General features: G+C 44.4%; 1 long non-coding RNA gene across 1 annotated transcript in view; it reads left to right on the top strand.

The window, feature by feature from the left end:
- Positions 1 to 7,524: 7,524 nt before the first annotated feature.
- Positions 7,525 to 17,921, top strand: part of LOC120056799 — a 44,768-nt gene continuing 34,371 nt past the window's right edge. Inside the window, exon 1 of the long non-coding RNA XR_005477832.1 lies at positions 7,525 to 7,642. This is a non-coding gene — a long non-coding RNA (uncharacterized LOC120056799). The remainder of the gene's footprint in view (positions 7,643 to 17,921) is intronic.

The raw sequence follows: 17,921 nt of genomic DNA, 5'->3' as shown, positions 1-17,921 counted from the left end.
CATTGTGGCATTGTGTTGTGTGACAAAACTGCACATTTTAGAGTGGCCTTTTATTGTCCCCACCACAAGGTGCACCTGTGTAATGATCGTGCTGTTTAATCAGCTTCTTGATATGCCGCACCTGTCAGGTGGATGGATTATCTTGGCAAAGGACAAATTATTACTAACAGGGATGTAAACCAATTTCAGCTCGTGAAACATGGGACCAACACTTTACATGATGCGTTTACATTGTTGTAGTTTAGTGTAAATAAATAAATCCATAGTGATTGGAGCATATTGATCAGATCGCCAAACTCGCATGTTAGCGCAAGGTGTAAACAAGGCTTATTATTCATCATCTGATATAGAGGAATTCTGGCTTGAGAATTCTCCTTGAATGACCCAGCTCACCTCTAGATGGAGCTGTAGCTCCATCTTCTCCCGTACCATCTGAGTGAACACAGAGAACCTTCTAGTCCTTTACAAATAGTCTATGGAGAAATCTAAAAGTGTCTTTTGATTTCATAACTGTCTGTGTGACACGAAGAACATTTGTATGGGCTTTCATTTTCACTTTCTCTCAAACAGTGAAAAGGTGCCTCAAAATGTTTATATGTTTACATATTCTCATTCCATTCCTTTACTTAGATTTGTGTGTATTAGGTAGCTGTTGTGAAATTGTTAGATTACATGTTAGATATTGCTGCACTGTCGGAACTAGAAGCACAAGCATTTCGCTACACTCGCAATAACATCTGCTAGCCATGTGTACGTGACCAATAAAATGTGATTTGATTTGATAACAGGTTAGTCCAGAGTGATATTGTGTAACCATTTTTATGGGACAGAATTCACTTTTAACACCCAATAAAGATAAATAGATCTCACTTCAAATTATCACTAAAAGGACTTCTACCCCGAAGGAAACAACAAAACAGAAAGACATACTACATGGCCATAAGTATGTGGACACCTGCTCATCGAACATTTCATTCCAAAATCATTGGCATTAATATGCAGTTGGTCCCCCCTTTGCTGCTATAATAGCAACCACTCTTCTGGGAAGGCTTACCAGTAAATGTTGGAACATTGCTGTGGGGACTCGCGTCAATTCAGCCACAAGAGCATTAGTGAGGTTTCGCACTGACATTGAGCAATTAGGCCTGGCTCGCAGTCGGCGTTCCAATTCATCCCAAAGGTGTTCGATGGGGTTGAGGTCAGAGCTCTGTGCAGGCCAGACAAGTTCTTCCACACTGATCTCGACAAACAATTTCTGTATGGACCTCGCTTTGTGTATGGGGGTTTTGTCATGCTGAAACAGGAACTTCCCCAAACTGTTAGTCAGAATCGTCTAGAATGTCCGTTTGATATATTTAAATAAGAATCAGAGGGCAAAGTCCCTAACATACAGGTGACATATGACATGATTATGTGTGTGTGTGTGTGTGTGTGTGTGTGTGTGTGTGTGTGTGTGTGTGTGTGTGTGTGTGTGTGTGTGTGTGTGTGTGTGTGTGTGTGTGTGTGTGTGTGCCTCTTATATTAAAAGGTCCAATTCATCTGTTTTTATCTCACTAACAAATATTTCTGGGTAACAATTAAGTACCTTCCTGTGACTGTTTTAAATTAAAATGGTCAACAACAAAAAATAGCTTAATAGAAAATAACAATTTCTCAAACAAGAATTTGTCTAGGACTTTCTGGGAGTGGTCTGAGTGGGGAGGGGGAAACTGAAAACTAGCTGTTATTGGCAGAGAGGTTTGAAACTCTTTCTTATTGGTCTATTAAATAATTTACATCCCGCCAACACAGGCTGACATTTCAGGCGGTCTTTTCAAACAGCTTTTACACTAAAACGGCATTATCATAATTTTCACAATTTCACAGTATTATTTCAACCTCATAGTGTGAAAGTATACGAAACAAAAACATAGATACAAAATGCAACAATTTCAAAGATTTTACTGAGCTACAGTTCATATAAGAAAATCTGTAAATTGAACTAAATTCCTTAGGCCCTAATCTATGGATATTACATGACTGGAAATGGTCACATAACTTAAAGGTAGCGGCATGGATAAGAGAACCAGTCCATCTCTAGCCTGATGGGTGGAGGTGTTGGGCCAGTAACTGAAAGGTTGCTGGATCGAATCCCCGAGCTGACAAGGTAAAAACCTGCCATTCTGCCGCAGAGCAAGGCAGTTAACCCACTGTTCCCCGGATGGCAGGTAACCCACTGTTCTCTGAATGGCAGTTAACCCACTGTTCCCCCGGATGGCAGTTAACCCACTGTTCCCCCGGATGGCAGTTAACCCACTGTTCCCCCGGATGGCAGTTAACCCACTGTTCCCCCGGATGGCAGTTAACCCACTGTTCCCCCGGATGGCAGTTAACCCACTGTTCCCCCGGATGGCAGGTAACCCACTGTTCTCTGAATGGCAGTTAACCCACTGTTCCCCCGGGTGGTAGTTAACCCACTGTTCCCCCGGATGGCAGTTAACCCACTGTTCCCCGGATGGTAGTTAACCCACTGTTCCCCCGGATGGCAGTTAACCCACTGTTCCCCCGGATGGCATTTAACCCACTGTTCCCCCGGATGGCAGGTAACCCACTGTTCCCCCGGATGGCAGGTAACCCACTGTTCCCCCGGATGGCAGTTAACCCACTGTTCCCCCGGATGGCAGTTAACCCACTGTTCCCCCGGATGGCAGTTAACCCACTGTTCCCCGGATGGTAGTTAACCCACTGTTCCCCCGGATGGTAGTTAACCCACTGTTCCCCCGGATGGCAGTTAACCCACTGTTCCCCCGGGTGGTAGTTAACCCACTGTTCCCCGGATGTTAGTTAACCCACTGTTCCCCCGGATGGTAGTTAACCCACTGGACCCGGATGGTAGTTAACCCACTGTTCCCCCGGATGGTAGTTAACCCACTGTTCCCCGGATGGCATTTAACCCACTGTTCCCCCGGATGGCAGTTAACCCACTGTTCCCCGGATGGTAGTTAACCCACTGTTCCCCGGATGGCAGTTAACCCACTGTTCCCCCGGATGGTAGTTAACCCACTGTTCCCCCGGATGGCAGTTAACCCACTGTTCCCCCGGATGGTAGTTAACCCACTGTTCCCCGGATGGTAGTTAACCCACTGTTCCCCGGATGGCAGTTAACCCACTGTTCCCCCGGATGGTAGTTAACCCACTGTTCCCCCGGATGGCAGTTAACCCACTGTTCCCCGGATGGCAGTTAACCCACTGTTCCCCGGATGGCAGTTAACCCACTGTTCCCCGGATGGTAGTTAACCCACTGTTCCCCCGGATGGCAGTTAACCCACTGTTCCCCCGGATGGTAGTTAACCCACTGTTCCCCGGATGGTAGTTAACCCACTGTTCCCCGGATGCTGATGACGTGGATGTTGATGACGCCAGCCCTCCCTGACACATTTCAGTTGTACAACTGACTAGGTATCTCCATATCTGGTGAGACCACCATTTTGCCACATGCAGCGTGACACATCTCCTTCACATAGAGTTGATCAGGCTGTTGATTGTGGCCTGTGGAATGTTGTCCCACTCCTCTTCAATGGCTGTGTGAGGTCGCTGGATATTGGCGGGAACTGGAACACGCTGTCGTGCACGTTGTTCCAGAGCATACCAAACAAGCTCAACGGGTGACACGTCTGGTGAGTATGCAGGCCATGGAAGAACATTTTCAGCTTCCAGGAATTGTGTACAGATCCTTGCAACATGCGGCCGTGCATTATCATGCTGAAACATGAGGTGATGGAGGAGGATGAATGGCACGACAATGGGCCTCAGGATCTCATCACGGTTTCTCTGTGCATTCAAATTGCCATCGGTAAAATGCAATTGTGTTTGTTGTCCGTAGCTTATGCCGACCCATACCATAACCCCACCGCCACCATGGGGAACTCTGTACACAATGTTGAAATCAGCAAACAGCCATACACGTGGTCTGTGGTTGTGAGGCCGGTTGGACGTACTGCCAAATTCTCTAAAACGATGTTGGAGGCAGCTTATGGTAGAGAAATGAACACTAAATTCTCTGACAAAAGCTCTGGTGGACATTCCTGCAGTCAGCATGCTAACTGCACACTCCCTCAACACTTGAGACATCTGTGGCATTGTGTTGTGTAACAAAACTGCACATTTTAGAGTGGCCTTTTATTGTCCCCAGCGCCTCCAACACCCTACTCAGCAAATTGGATGCAGTCTATCACAGTGCCATCTGTTTTGTCACCAAAGCCCCATATGCTACCCACCACTGTGACCTGTATGCTCTCGTTGGCTGGCCCTCGCTTCATATTCGTCGCCAAACCCACTGGCTCCAGGTCATCTATAAGTCTTTGCTAAGTATAGCCCCGACTTATCTCAGCTCACTGGTCACCATAGCATCACCCACCCGTAGCAAGCGCTCCAGCAGGTATATTTCACTGGTCACCCCCAAAGCCAATTTCTCCTTTGGCCGCCTTTCCTTCCAGTTCTCTGCTGCCTATGACTGGAACGAACTGCAAAAATCACTGAAGCTGGAGACTCATATCTCACTCACTAACTTTGAGTATCAGCTGTCAGAGCAGCTCACAGATCACTGTACCTGTACATAGCCCATCTGTAAATAGCACATCCAGCTACCTCATCCCCATACTGTTATTTATTTTTGCTCCTTTGCACCCCAGTATCTCAACTTGCACATTCATCTTCTGCACATCTATCACTCCAGTGTTTAATTGCTATATTGTAATTATTTCACCACTATGGCCTATTTATTGCCTTACCTCCCTTATTCTACCTCTTCTGCAAACACTGCATATAGACTTTTTCTAATGTGTTATTGACTGTATGTTTGTTTATTCCATGTGTAACTCTGTGTTGTTGTTTGTGACGCACTGCTTTGCTTTATCTTGGCCAGGTCGCAGTTGTAAATGAGAACACTTGTTCTCAACTGGCCTACCTGGTTAAATAAAGGTGAAATAAAAATGAAAAAAGCATCTGTGTAATGATCATACTGTTTAATCAGCTTCTTGATATGCCACACCTGTCAGGTGGATGGATTATCTTGGCAAAGGAGAAATGCTCACTAAACAAATATGTGCATAACATTTGAGAGAAACAAGATTTTTGTGCGTATGGAAAATGTCTGGGATCTTTTATTTCAGCTCATGGGACCAAAACTTTACATGTTGCGTTTATATATCAGAAATTTACATTTTTGACTGCATTGGGCCTTTAATGATTGATTTGTTGTAATTTCAGTCTCTCTCTCTCATGTTCCTCTTTTGTTGTCTCATATTTTTATTTAACTAGGCAAGTCAGTTCAGAACAAATTCTTATTTACAATGACGGCCTACCGGGGAACAGTGGGTTAACTGCCTCATTCAGGGGCAGAAAAACAGATTTTTACCTTGTCAGCTCGGGGATTTAATCCAGCAACCTTTTGGTTACTGGTCCAACGCACTAACCACTAGGCTACCTGACCAGGAACTCAACAAAGACAGGTTTTGACTTATAAAACTTGAAATATCCTTTATCAAGTCACTGAGGGAGAGAGGGGAATGCACAACGTTTACATTTTGTCAGAACATGTTATTGTTAGACATCAGGTATCCTATGGAGAGGAGAAGGGCCACAGTCTGGTTTGAGTTGTTGGGCTGTATTTTGAAATATTTGCTACACCAGAAGTGAATGGTTATCTGTAGGAGGAATGCATATGGTGGAGTAAATTAAGGTTGGATATGAGCCAGGGGCTTGGAATGTCACTGATAAGGGTGGAGAGCTGTGGAGTAGTGAGGAATGGGGGCCGAAGTCAGGTCACATGAAGGGAGAAGGAACAGTTTATTACCCACATCATTTAACTTCCTGCCTAGCAACAAATATGTAATGTTTAGAGAAAAGGAGGAGACTTCACCTAAAAGGGGGGTATATATATATATATACTTGTGCTGGTGCAAACATGTCTTTATCTGTTTCGCTGTCTGACCCATTGGGTGACTAAACTTGGTTTGAACTTTTCCTAGTTGTTCGGGTAGTTTTTACTCTTGTTTATTTAGAACCTAACAACAATAAATTAAATTAGAAAATCTAAATGGGCTCTTTAGATAGGAGAGCCAAATTAACAGCTCTCCACCCTTATCAGTGACCGCAGCCATGCGATTGCCTTTCCCGTACTCAGTAACATTTCAAGCCCCTGGTGTCATGCCCATATGGGGACACAGTGGTACGTGCCCCCTCAGATGTCCTTAAAATATATATAATAATGTTTCTCTGTAATGAGAGCCACCTAGCAATTTTATAAAGTTGGCTTTAGCTAGCCTAGATAGGTTTCCAATCTTCCAAAATCAAAACGACCTACCCAGGAGCCATTTCTGGCTATCAATCAAGGTAGAGTAGCTAGCTTGTCTAACTGTGTTAGCTGGCATGCCTGCTGGCAAGGTTGGTAGACTTTAAAAAAGCAAGCAATAATTAAATGTACTGAATAACACTCACATTCCTTTTAATAATCTAGGTAGATTTTAGCAGAGATGCAGAGAAGCATATTTAGTTTCTTTAAAAAAAAACACCAGTCTAGAGGATAAAGACAGCTCAACATGTATGCTTAGATATGCAAAGAAAACATATTTATATATATATATATTTTTTTTTACATAGAATTAAGCACAATGATTTTGGCTCTAGATTGCATGGGAAAAAAGCCGTTTCAGGAAAATTCTTTAACCTGTGCTTTGTGCTCCCGTAGACTTATGGGGCTCATGACGCACCTGGAGTTTACTATAGTCAGCTCAGATAAGAGCACGAACGTTTTTAGACGCAATAGATTTCAAATTGAGTCACGACCGCTTTAACAACGCTCCCGATGACGCGCCATAGCATGTGATCAGTTTGTGCCGCGCTGTGATTTTCTATTGGTCCCTCATTTCACTAGAATACCGCCCACAGGCACTGCCGCCTCTGATGCCGCGCGATTGCCAGCAACATTGAGGGAATTCGATTAGTATGGCCCCCGTGCCCGGGTAGACTTGTTTTGTACCAGGTGAAAGTTGAATGCATTCGTCTTGGGAATCGGGCTGCCTCCCGGGCGTGAGCCAGGTGCCCCGTTCAACGCCCACGGTGAAGTCTGCTCAAAACAAAAGTGATGTAATTAAGCACGCGGAGTAATGAGTAGGATTGTGTATTTTCACATGCAACAATTATTGCTTAATCTGCCTTCCCAATGACAAATAGTTCAAAAATTAAAACATATATTTTATGGAAAAAGATGTATGTTTCTGGGCGATGCACCATGTTGACGCATGATCAAGTGGCGTAGATCACTGTTCAATTTTAGACCGGCACTCCTCCCTCACCACCGCTGTTGCCCGTTCATATAACGGACCATGTCCTAATCGAATCCACCCATTCTAGAGGCACCGATCTGTCTTGATTGGCTTTGGTGTGGGTGTGTGCACGCCATTGACGCGGCTACACAACCGCGCTTTTACCTGTCATAAACTTTCATTGGCTATTCCGCAGTTATTGGGTATGGATTCTCTATGACCATTGGTTCAAATGCATGCTTTACTTTCGCTGATTGGTCCAAGCATAGGTCATCGCTCGTGAATGCGGAAGTCGTGTAGTCTACTGAGTCACCGTTGTATCAGCTGATTCTTTCTGAGTGAGTAGCTAACCCGATTGTATTTAAAAAAATAAACCAACATGTACATTTTGTAAATGGTGTGTATTATGTTGCACGGCTGCTGCGAGATATGCAGTTTATTACCAATATTTTGACATTTACCAGTGTGCTTAGCTAGACAAGTCCAGTAGACCTCGAGCCGCCTCCCCCTCCTAGCAGCCGGTGTGTTTGATGGGGTATCACTACTCTCACTAACGTTAACAGTTAGCTCGTCAACCTCGGCTAAGGAAAGCCAGCTCCTCGTTTTCACCATTTCCGTATTGTTGCACCTGTTTGGTTATCTACCTACATTAGTGAACTAGGTATTTAGCTGTCAAACGGTACTGTTTAGCGTGTTTTGTATATGCTTTGTAGTACCAAGCTTCTCTGATCCTATCAAAGGGTGTGTTCGTAAATTGTCTCCAGTGTGTCAAGAGTGCGTATTCTGGGTCGCTCGTTAATTCAGAGAGTTGTGAAAATGTTGTCTTCTTAAATTCAGACCATTTCGCCCTCGGATCGTTCAGAGCGCCTACTGGACGCTTTGGCGGAGGACTGGGGTTGATCTGAGCCTTGGCTGGTTGAAGTTGCCTAACTTGCTAGCTACTTTTATTATGATTTATTTTTTAACACCTTTTATTTTATAAATGAGAACAGCAATGTATCTACCTACGTGAAAGAGGGCCAACCAACTTTCTGGTAGAGAATGCAGTGATGAGTACTTTAAAATTGTTGCCCATAATAAATCAAATCAAATTTTATTTGTCACATGTGCCGCAGAACATGCGCTATGATAAACTGCTTTTAACAGTTTTAAATAAGTGGCCGCTGCGTTCATATAGATGTTGCCATAGTCTAGGACCAATTGGAAAATCGACTGAATTATCTGCTTTCTACTGTTTAGCGAAAGAGTTTAGATAATTATTTATGTCAGACACAAATGAGAGAACACCTGTCTCTGATCCTAGCAGAGCTGGTTAGGCTGTTTTTAATGTTGTCAAGAGCGTTAGTGACTGACTGTGTTGCTGGCAAATTTATTATAATATTTTGCTGACGATGGTCATATTCAACGGGTGTGTTGCACGTTCGTAAATTCATCAGTTCTTTTGTGAATTTCTGAGTGCACCATTTTTAATTTTTTTAAATTGATTTATTTCACCTTTATTTAACCAGGTAGGCCAGTTGAGAACAAGTTCTCATTTACAACTGCGACCTGACCAAGATAAAACAAAGCAGTGTGACAAAAACAACAACAGAGTTACACATGGGATAAACCATAAATGACAAGGGAGTATAGCTAGTTACGGGGTCTATTCATTCTGCCAATTCAGTTACAAAACGTTTATTGAATGAAACGGGGAGGGACCTACCCAATGGTCACAAATGTTTTTCGCCACTGAGCAAATTTCAGGTCTGCTAAGGGCAAACTTGAACGTTGTGAAAATTCTGTGCACCTTCCGGCGTGCGTTTACTGTGAACAGAGGCTGTACCTGCTTTAAGTTAGTTATAACAGTAGGCTACTGTGGCTATTTGATCATAAGTTACGCCTACCAGAGTGGCCTACCATCAAAAACAATGGAGAAAATACATCCCGTAACATTTGAACATGGAAATAGCTGTTCTATCGTTCAGCCAATGTTGTATTTATTTTTTACATTTTATTTAACTAGGCAAGTCAGTTAAGAACAAGTTCTTATTTTCAATGACGGCCTAGGAACAATGGGTTAACTGCCTTGTTCAGGGGCAGAATGACAGATTTATTTTCCTTGTCCGTTCGGGGATTCGATCTAGCAACCTTTCGGTTACCGCCTCTACACTCTAACCACTAGGCTACCTACCGCCTCTACACTCTAACCACTAGGCTCCCTGCCACCCCAATATAGGCCTACATTCCATGAGACTTTTGAAAAAATCATGCAGGGCTTGACATTAGCTTGTTTATCCACTTGTCCTTCAGACAAGGATGTGACTGAAAATGTTTTGATGCAAGAAACCACTTTACGAAATAAAACGCATTATTCCCATACCATTTATTAGAGAGAATCTGACATATTATGCTACCCTGTGCTCATTGGCTACTTAGCTTATTCAATGTGTGTCTCCAAATAGAACACTGCCCCTTTAAGACAAAAAAACAATCTATTTTACCTGACTCACTTTTTAAAGATGTCTAGAAATGCACACGTTTTGTGGTCTTCCAGAAAGCAATCACTCCCCCATTGCTGACTACAAATGATCTATAACTGGGCTAATAACTCACCAACTAGCGAAGGATATAAACAAATGTACAGCTCTGATTGGTTATGGCGCACCGGTCTGTGTAGAGTATAGGCTGTCAATGCAATAGAATCCTACTCCGATGCGTTCCGCGTACAACAAAATCTCTTGCGTACTTCGTTTTTCATAGTTTGTTTTGTCTCTGAATGTTTAATTGTAAGTTGCTAATATTGCGTTGATTCGATCACAATTGCCATAGTAAAGGGAAAACGTTGATAGTGTTAACAGGGAAAAAGTCTATAAAGTTGAGTGAATTTCAATCTCCTGCTTCTCTGGCCATATTTCTTCTGCCAGCAGTCCAATAGAAACTTTTGTTTTGCTCTGCTTCCATTTTGGTTCTTAAATGGTTTCTGTAATGAACGCATGTACTTTGGTAACTTCCAAAGTAAAGGAAACACTTCAGTAAATGAGGGATACAAAGAATATTGAAAGCAAGTCCTTCTACACAGGTGTGGTTCCTGAGTTAATTAGGCAGTTAACATCCCATCATGCTTAGGGTCATGTATAGCTCGGGGATACCATGGCTATGCCCCAAATAAAGTGACAATGTCCCCATCCACAGGGTCACTGAATGAGTTTGATGAGCATGAAAACGATGTTAGCCATATGCCATGGCCGTCTCAGTCACCAGATCTCAACCCAATTGAACACTTATGGGAGATTCTGGAGCGGCGTCTGAGACAGCGTTTTCCCACCACAGTCAACAAGACAACAAAATGATGGAAGAATGGTGTCACAGCCCTCCAATAGAGTTCCAGAACAGTTGTGGAATCTATTTCAAGGGGCATGTTCTGACTCGTGGTTGCCCAACGCCCTATGAAGACTACTTTATGTTGGCGGTTCCTTTATTTTGGCAGTTACCTATAGATGCTGGTGTCATACGTGCGAGTCGTGCCCACTTCTCCACACCCCCGCCCCCCCCCATGTGTAGCCCCGGGCCTCTTTCCCTCGTGTGGTATACAACATACCTGCTGCGTTATGCGGTGCTTTATTGATGGCTCTGATCCTGTTACAGGTCACACTACTCTTTGAATAGCCCATAGACATGTTTTGAAGCTATTTTAAATAGAGGTCGACCGATTTATGATTTTTCAACACCGATACCGATTATTGGAGGACCAAAAAAAACTGATAATGATTAATTGGCTGATTTATTTTTATATATATTTAAAAAAATATATATATATTAATTTAAAAATAAAAATATATTAAAAAAATATATATATTTGTAATAATGACAATTACAACAGTACTGAATGAACACTTTTATTTTAACTTAAGATAATACATAAATAAAATCTATTTAGCCTCAAATAAATAATGAAACATGTTCAATTTGGTTTAAATAATGCAAAAACAGTGTGGGAGTAGAAAGTAAAAGTGCAATATGTGCCATGTAAGAAAGCTAACGTTTAAGTTCCTTGCTCAGAACATGAGAACATATGAAAGCTGGTGGTTCCTTTTAACATGAGTCTTCAATATTCCCAGGTAAGAAGTTTTAGGTTGTAGTTATTATAGGACTATTTCTCTACCATTTGTATTTAATTTACCTTTGACTATTGGATATTCTAATAGGTACTTTAGTATTGCCAGCCTAATCTCGGGAGTTGATAGGCTTGAAGTCATAAACAGCACTGTGCTTCAAGCATTGCAAACGCAGGAAAGTGCTGTTTGAATGAGTTCTTACGAGCCTGCTGCTGCCTACCACCGCTCAGTCAGACTGCTCTATCAAATATCAAATCATAGACTTAATTATAATATAATAAACACAGAAATACGAGCCTTTTGTCATTAACCTGTTTGGGATAGGGGGCAGTATTTTCACGTCTGGATGAAAAGCATGCCCAAAGTATCAATCAAGTTTATTTTATATAGCCCTTCGTACATCAGCTAATATTTCGAAGTGCTGTACAGAAACCCAGCCTAAAACCCCAAACAGCAAGCAATGCAGGTGTAGAAGCACGGTGGCTAGGAAAAACTCCCTAGAAAGGCCAAAACCTAGGAAGAAACCTAGAGAGGAACCAGGCTATGAGGGGTGGCCAGTCCTCTTCTGGCTGTGCCGGGTGGAGATTATAACAGAACTATGCCAAGATGTTCAAAATGTTCATAAGTGACAAGCATGGTCAAATAATAATCATGAATAATTTTCAGTTGGCTTTTCATAGCCGATCATTAAGAGTTGAAAACAGCAGGTCTGGGACAGGTGGCGGTTCCATAACCGCAGGCAGAACAGTTGAAACTGGAATAGCAGCAAGGCCAGGTGGACTGGGGACAGCAAGGAGTCAACATGCCCGGTAGTCCTGACGTATGGTCCTAGGGCTCAGGTCCTCCGAGAGAGAGAGAGAAGGAGAAAATTAGAGAGAGCCAAGATTTTCAAAATGTTCATAAATGACAAGCATGGTCAAATAATAATCAGGAATAAATGTCAGTTGGCTTTTCATAGCCGATCATTAAGAGTTGAAAACAGCAGGTCTGGGACAGGTAGGGGTTCCGTAACCGCAGGCAGAACAGTTGAAACTGGAATAGCAGCAAGGCCAGGCGGACTGGGGACAGCAAGGAGTCATCATGCCCGGTAGTCCTGACGTATGGTCCTAGGGCTCAGGTCCTCCGAGAGAGAGAAAGAAAGAGAGAAGGAGAGAATTAGAGAGAGCCAAGATTTTGCCAACCCAGTAAACTGTAAACTGTTAAATCCATATAATTGGTAGATTTAGTTAGAAACTTTAGAGTGTTTTCTATAACTGTTAAAATAATGTCTGTAATATGGTCAAATCCGGAAACTATCATTTCGAAAACAAAACTCTTACTCTTTCAGTGAAATACAGAACCGTTCCATATTTTATCGAACGGGTGGCATCAATAAGTCTAAATATTGCTGTTACATTGCACAACATTCAATGTTATGTCATAATTATGTAAAATTCTGGAAAATTAATTATGGTCTTTGTTAGCAAGAAATGGTCTTCACACAGTTCGCAACGAGCCAGGCGGCCCAAACTGCTGCATATACCCTGACTCTGCTTGCACAGAACGGAAGAGAAGTGACACAATTTCCCTAGTTAATATTGCCTGCTAACATGAATTTATTTTAACTAGATATACAGGTTTAATATACTTGTGTATTGATTTTAAGAAAGGCATTGATGTTTATGGTTAGGTACATTGGTGCAATGACAGTGCTTTTTTTCGTGAATTCGCCTGTTAAATCATCACCCGTTTGGCGAAGTAGGCTGTGATTCAATGATAAATTAACAGGCATCGCATTGATTATATGCAACGCAGGACAAGCTAGATAAACTAGTAATATCATCAACCATGTGTAGTTAACTAGTGATTATGTTAAGATTGATTGTTTTTTTTTATAAGATAAGTTTAATGCTAGCTAGCAACTTACCTTGGCTCCTTGCTGCACTCGCGTAATAGGGGGTCAGCCTGCCACACAGTCTCCTCATGGAGTGCAATGTAATCGGACATAATCGGCATCCAAAAATGCTGATTACCGATTGTTATGAAAACTTGAAATCGGCCATGCCGATTAATCGGTCAACTTCTAATTTTAAATCGGCTAGCCTAAAATGTTGAGAGAACGAAAATCAAATAGTAGCTAGCCACCCACCCACCTCATGTCATGGCAACAGTCAAGAGAATGTCACGTGAACTCTAACGATCAGCTTGTGTGAATGTATGCGACTAAAGTGCAGCTTTAAATAATGTTATCAATAATATTGGCGTGGGAGACGAGAACTGTATAGGTTTAGTAATTGTTTTACTACTTGTATCACTGTTTTTGAATATTTCCCCCCACCACTCTGCCCACCGCTCTGCTCTGCCCACCGCTCTGCTCTGCCCACCGCTTGCCCACCGCTCTGCCCACCGCTCTGCCCACCGCTCTGCCCACCGCTCTGCTCTGCCCACCACTCTGCTCTGCCCACCGCTCTGCCCACCGCTCTGCCCACCGCTCTGCCCACCGCTCTGCTCTGCCCACCGCTCTGCTCTGCCCACCGCTCTGCTCTGCCCACCACTCTGCCCACCGCTCTGCCCACCGCTCTGCCCACCGCTTTGCTCTGCCCACCACTGCTCTGCCCACCGCTCTGCTCTGCCCACCGCTCTGCTCTGCCCACCGCTCTGCTCTGCCCACCGCTCTGCTCTGCCCACCGCTCTGCCCACCGCTCTGCTCTGCCCACCGCTCTGCTCTGCCCACCGCTCTGCTCTGCCCACCGCTCTGCTCTGCCCACCGCTCTGCCCACCGCTCTGCTCTGCCCACCACTCTGCCCACCGCTCTGCTCTGCCCACCGCTCTGCTCTGCCCACCGCTCTGCTCTGCCCACCACTCTGCCCACCACTCTGCCCACCGCTCTGCCCTCCGCTCTGCCCTCCGCTCTGCCCACCGCTCTGCTCTGCCCACCACTCTGCCCACCGCTCTGCTCTGCCCACCACTCTGCCCACCGCTCTGCTCTGCCCACCACTCTGCCCACCGCTCTGCCCACCGCTCTGCTCTGCCCACCACTCTGCCCACCGCTCTGCTCTGCCCACCACTCTGCCCACCGCTCTGCCCACCGCTCTGCCTAGCGCTCTGCCCACCGCTCTGTCCACCGCTCTGCCCTTCGACACACACATTTATTTGTTTGGGCTCTGAGAGATTCTATTCCTCCTTCCGGCCCATATCTCGTGCTGGACAGGACTTAACTAGCTACATAATTGCTCAAAAACATTGCAATTTCTGGCTGTTATCAGTGCATGGTGAACTTTGACCCGGGTGTTGATGTGGGATGACAGGGAGTGCTGTGTGTGTGTGTGTGTGTGTGTGTGACTGGACTAAAGATAATGTTTATGAGCATGATCCAAGAATAATATGGATAAAGAAGAAGTTACGGCTTATTTACAGATGCCTACTTCAGATTTAGAAGTGAAACTAACTTGTTATGCTTTCCTGTAAATGAAGAAGTGAAAATGTTAGTCTGACCTCTTGGAACAGTTTTTAGTTACAGAAAGTAGTTTCTAGGCCAGGGTAAATCCCACAACAGCAGAGAAGTAGATGAGTGTTTTGTCTCCATTCTGTGAAGTCCCTCCAATACTTGTTCCAGTGTAGCAAACATTTCCAACTGATAATAATATATACATACATTTTTTTATTTTGTTACATTGTCTATGGCGGTACCAAAATTGTTGCTACTGTTGTTTCAGATGGATTATGTGACCAATTTTATATATATATTTTTTTATCAATGGATCGTTTTTGTAAGGCCCCCAGTCCGCTCCGACTATTTCGGGTGATTCACCAGCCACTGAAATTATTCTTTCAGAAAACTCCCTGTGGAAAATAAAACAAAACAAGTTTTGTGTAGATTTCTTGGGGTCAGGATGCTTGTTTGTATATGAAGATAGTGACCCAATCTTTCTTACTAATGTTGACAATATAGGCCCTGTGCTCCTTGTTTTTAGAGTAGGCCTAGGTTGCTAGGCAGGTTATTTCACTGGCATTTATAACCCTTTACAATCCAAAGCTAGTTGGTCTTTTTTTATATATAGATGTGGCCATTTATCTACTCACATTTAGTTTGTTTTTTTGCGGTATAAGGATGGGAGAGTTTGCGTCAATGTTTTACTGCATTATAGGCCTATAGGCTAGCAGGAGCCTGTAGGCTAGCAGGAGTCTGTAGGCTAGCAGGAGCCTGCTGTAGGCTAGCAGGAGCCTGCTGTAGGCTAGCAGGAGCCTGCTGTAGGCTAGCAGGAGCCTAGCCTATAGGCTAGCAGGAGCCTAGCCTATAGGCTAGCAGGAGCCTGCTGTAGGCTAGCAGGAGCCTATAGGCTAGCAGGAGTCTATAGGCTAGCAGGAGCCTAGCCTGTAGGCTAGCAGGAGCCTGTAGGCTAGCAGGAGCCTGTAGGCTAGCAGGAGCCTGTAGGCTAGCAGGAGCCTGTAGGCTAGCAGGAGCCTGTAGGCTAGCAGGAGCCTGTAGTCTGTCTGTCCCATGAATAGATGTTTCATCAGGCCCTGTCTGGAGTACAGTGTAACATGACTCCTCTGTTCTGAGCAGTAGTTGCTTTGGACTACACTGTAATATATAATAATATAATAATAACATAATACTGGCGTCAAATGTTTCCTGGCAAATATGCGATTGATGCATGAGTTCTGTTTTTCTTTTTTTGTACCGGTCAAAAGTTTGGACACTTACTCATTCAAGAGGGTTTTTCTATATTTTTACTATTTTCTACATTTGTAGAATAATAGTGAAGACATCAAAACTATGAAATCAAATTTTTATTAGTCACACGCGCCGAATACTTACAGTGAAATGCTTACTTACGAGTCCCTAACCCACAATGCAGTTTAAATTTAAAAAAAATACAAATAAGAGTAACAAGTAATTAAAGAGCAGCAGTAAATAACAATAGCGAGGCTATATACAGGGGGTACTGGTACAGAGTCAATGTGCGGGGGGACCAGTTAGAGGTAATAAAGGTAATATGTACATGTAGGTAGAGTTATTAAAGTGACTATGCATAGATGATAACTACAGAGTAGCAGCAGTGTAGAAGAGGGTGGGTGGGAGGGGGGGCAATGCAAATAGTCTGGGTAGCCATTTGATTAGGTGTTCAGGAGTCTTATGGCTTGGGGGTAGAATCGGTTTAGAAGCCTCTTGGACCTAGACTTGGCGCTTCGGTACCGCTTGCCGTGCGGTAGCAGAGAGAACCAGTCTATGACTAGGGTGGCTAGTCATAGACTGACCATTTTTAGGGCCTTCCTCTGACACCGCCTGGTATAGAGGTCCTAGAGGTCCGCCTGGTATAGAGGACCCAGGATGCTTGGCCCCAGTGATGTACTGGGCCATACGCACTACCCTCTGCCTTCGGCCTTGCGGGCCGAAGGCCGAGCAGTTGCCATACCAGGCAGTGATGCAACCAGTCAGGATGCTCTCGAGGGTGCAGCTGTAGAACCTTTTGAGGATCTGAGGACCCATGTCAAATCTTTTTAGTTTCCTGAGGGGGAATAGGCTTTGTCGTGCCCTCTTCACATTTACATTACATTTACATTTAAGTCATTTAGCAGACGCTCTTATCCAGAGCGACTTACAAATTGGTGCATTCACCTTATGATATCCAGTGGAACAACCACTTTACAATAGTGCATCTAACTCTTTTAAGGGGGAGGGGGGGGGTTAGAAGGATTACTTTATCCTATCCTAGGTATTCCTTAAAGAGGTGGGGTTTCAGGTGTCTCCGGAAGGTGGTGATTGACTCCGCTGACCTGGCGTCGTGAGGGAGTTTGTTCCACCATTGGGGTGCCAGAGCAGCGAACAGTTTTGTCTGGGCTGAGCGGGAACTGTACTTCCTCAGAGGTAGGGAGGCGAGCAGGCCAGAGGTGGATGAACGCAGTGCCCTTGTTTGGGTGTAGGGCCTGATCAGAGCCTGAAGGTACGGAGGTGCCGTTCCCCTCACAGCTCCGTAGGCAAGCACCATGGTCTTGTAGCGGATGCGAGCTTCAACTGGAAGCCAGTGGAGAGAGCGGAGGAGCTGGGTGACGTGAGAGAACTTGGGAAGGTTGAACACCAGACGGGCTGCGGCGTTCTGGATGAGTTGTAGGGGTTTAATAGCACAGGCAGGGAGCCCAGCCAACAGCGAGTTGCAGTAATCCAGACGGGAGATGACAAGTGCCTGGATTAGGACCTGCGCCGCTTCCTGTGTGAGGCAGGGTCGTACTCTGCGAATGTTGTAGAGCATGAACCTACAGGAACGGGTCACCGCCTTGATGTGAGTTGAGAACGACAGGGTGTTGTCCAGGATCACGCCAAGGTTCTTAGCACTCTGGGAGGAGGACACAATGGAGTTGTCAACCGTGATGGCGAGATCATGGAACGGGCAGTCCTTCCCCGGGAGGAAGAGCAGCTCCGTCTTGCCGAGGTTCAGCTTGAGGTGGTGATCCGTCATCCACACTGATATGTCTGCCAGACATGCAGAGATGCGATTCGCCACCTGGTTATCAGAGGGGGGAAAGGAGAAGATTAATT

The sequence above is a fragment of the Salvelinus namaycush genome, chromosome 12 (genome assembly GCF_016432855.1).
Source record: "Salvelinus namaycush isolate Seneca chromosome 12, SaNama_1.0, whole genome shotgun sequence".
Taxonomy (NCBI): domain Eukaryota; kingdom Metazoa; phylum Chordata; class Actinopteri; order Salmoniformes; family Salmonidae; genus Salvelinus; species Salvelinus namaycush.
Note: the sequence above shows the minus strand (reverse complement) of the source record. Positions and strands in the feature narration are given on the sequence as shown.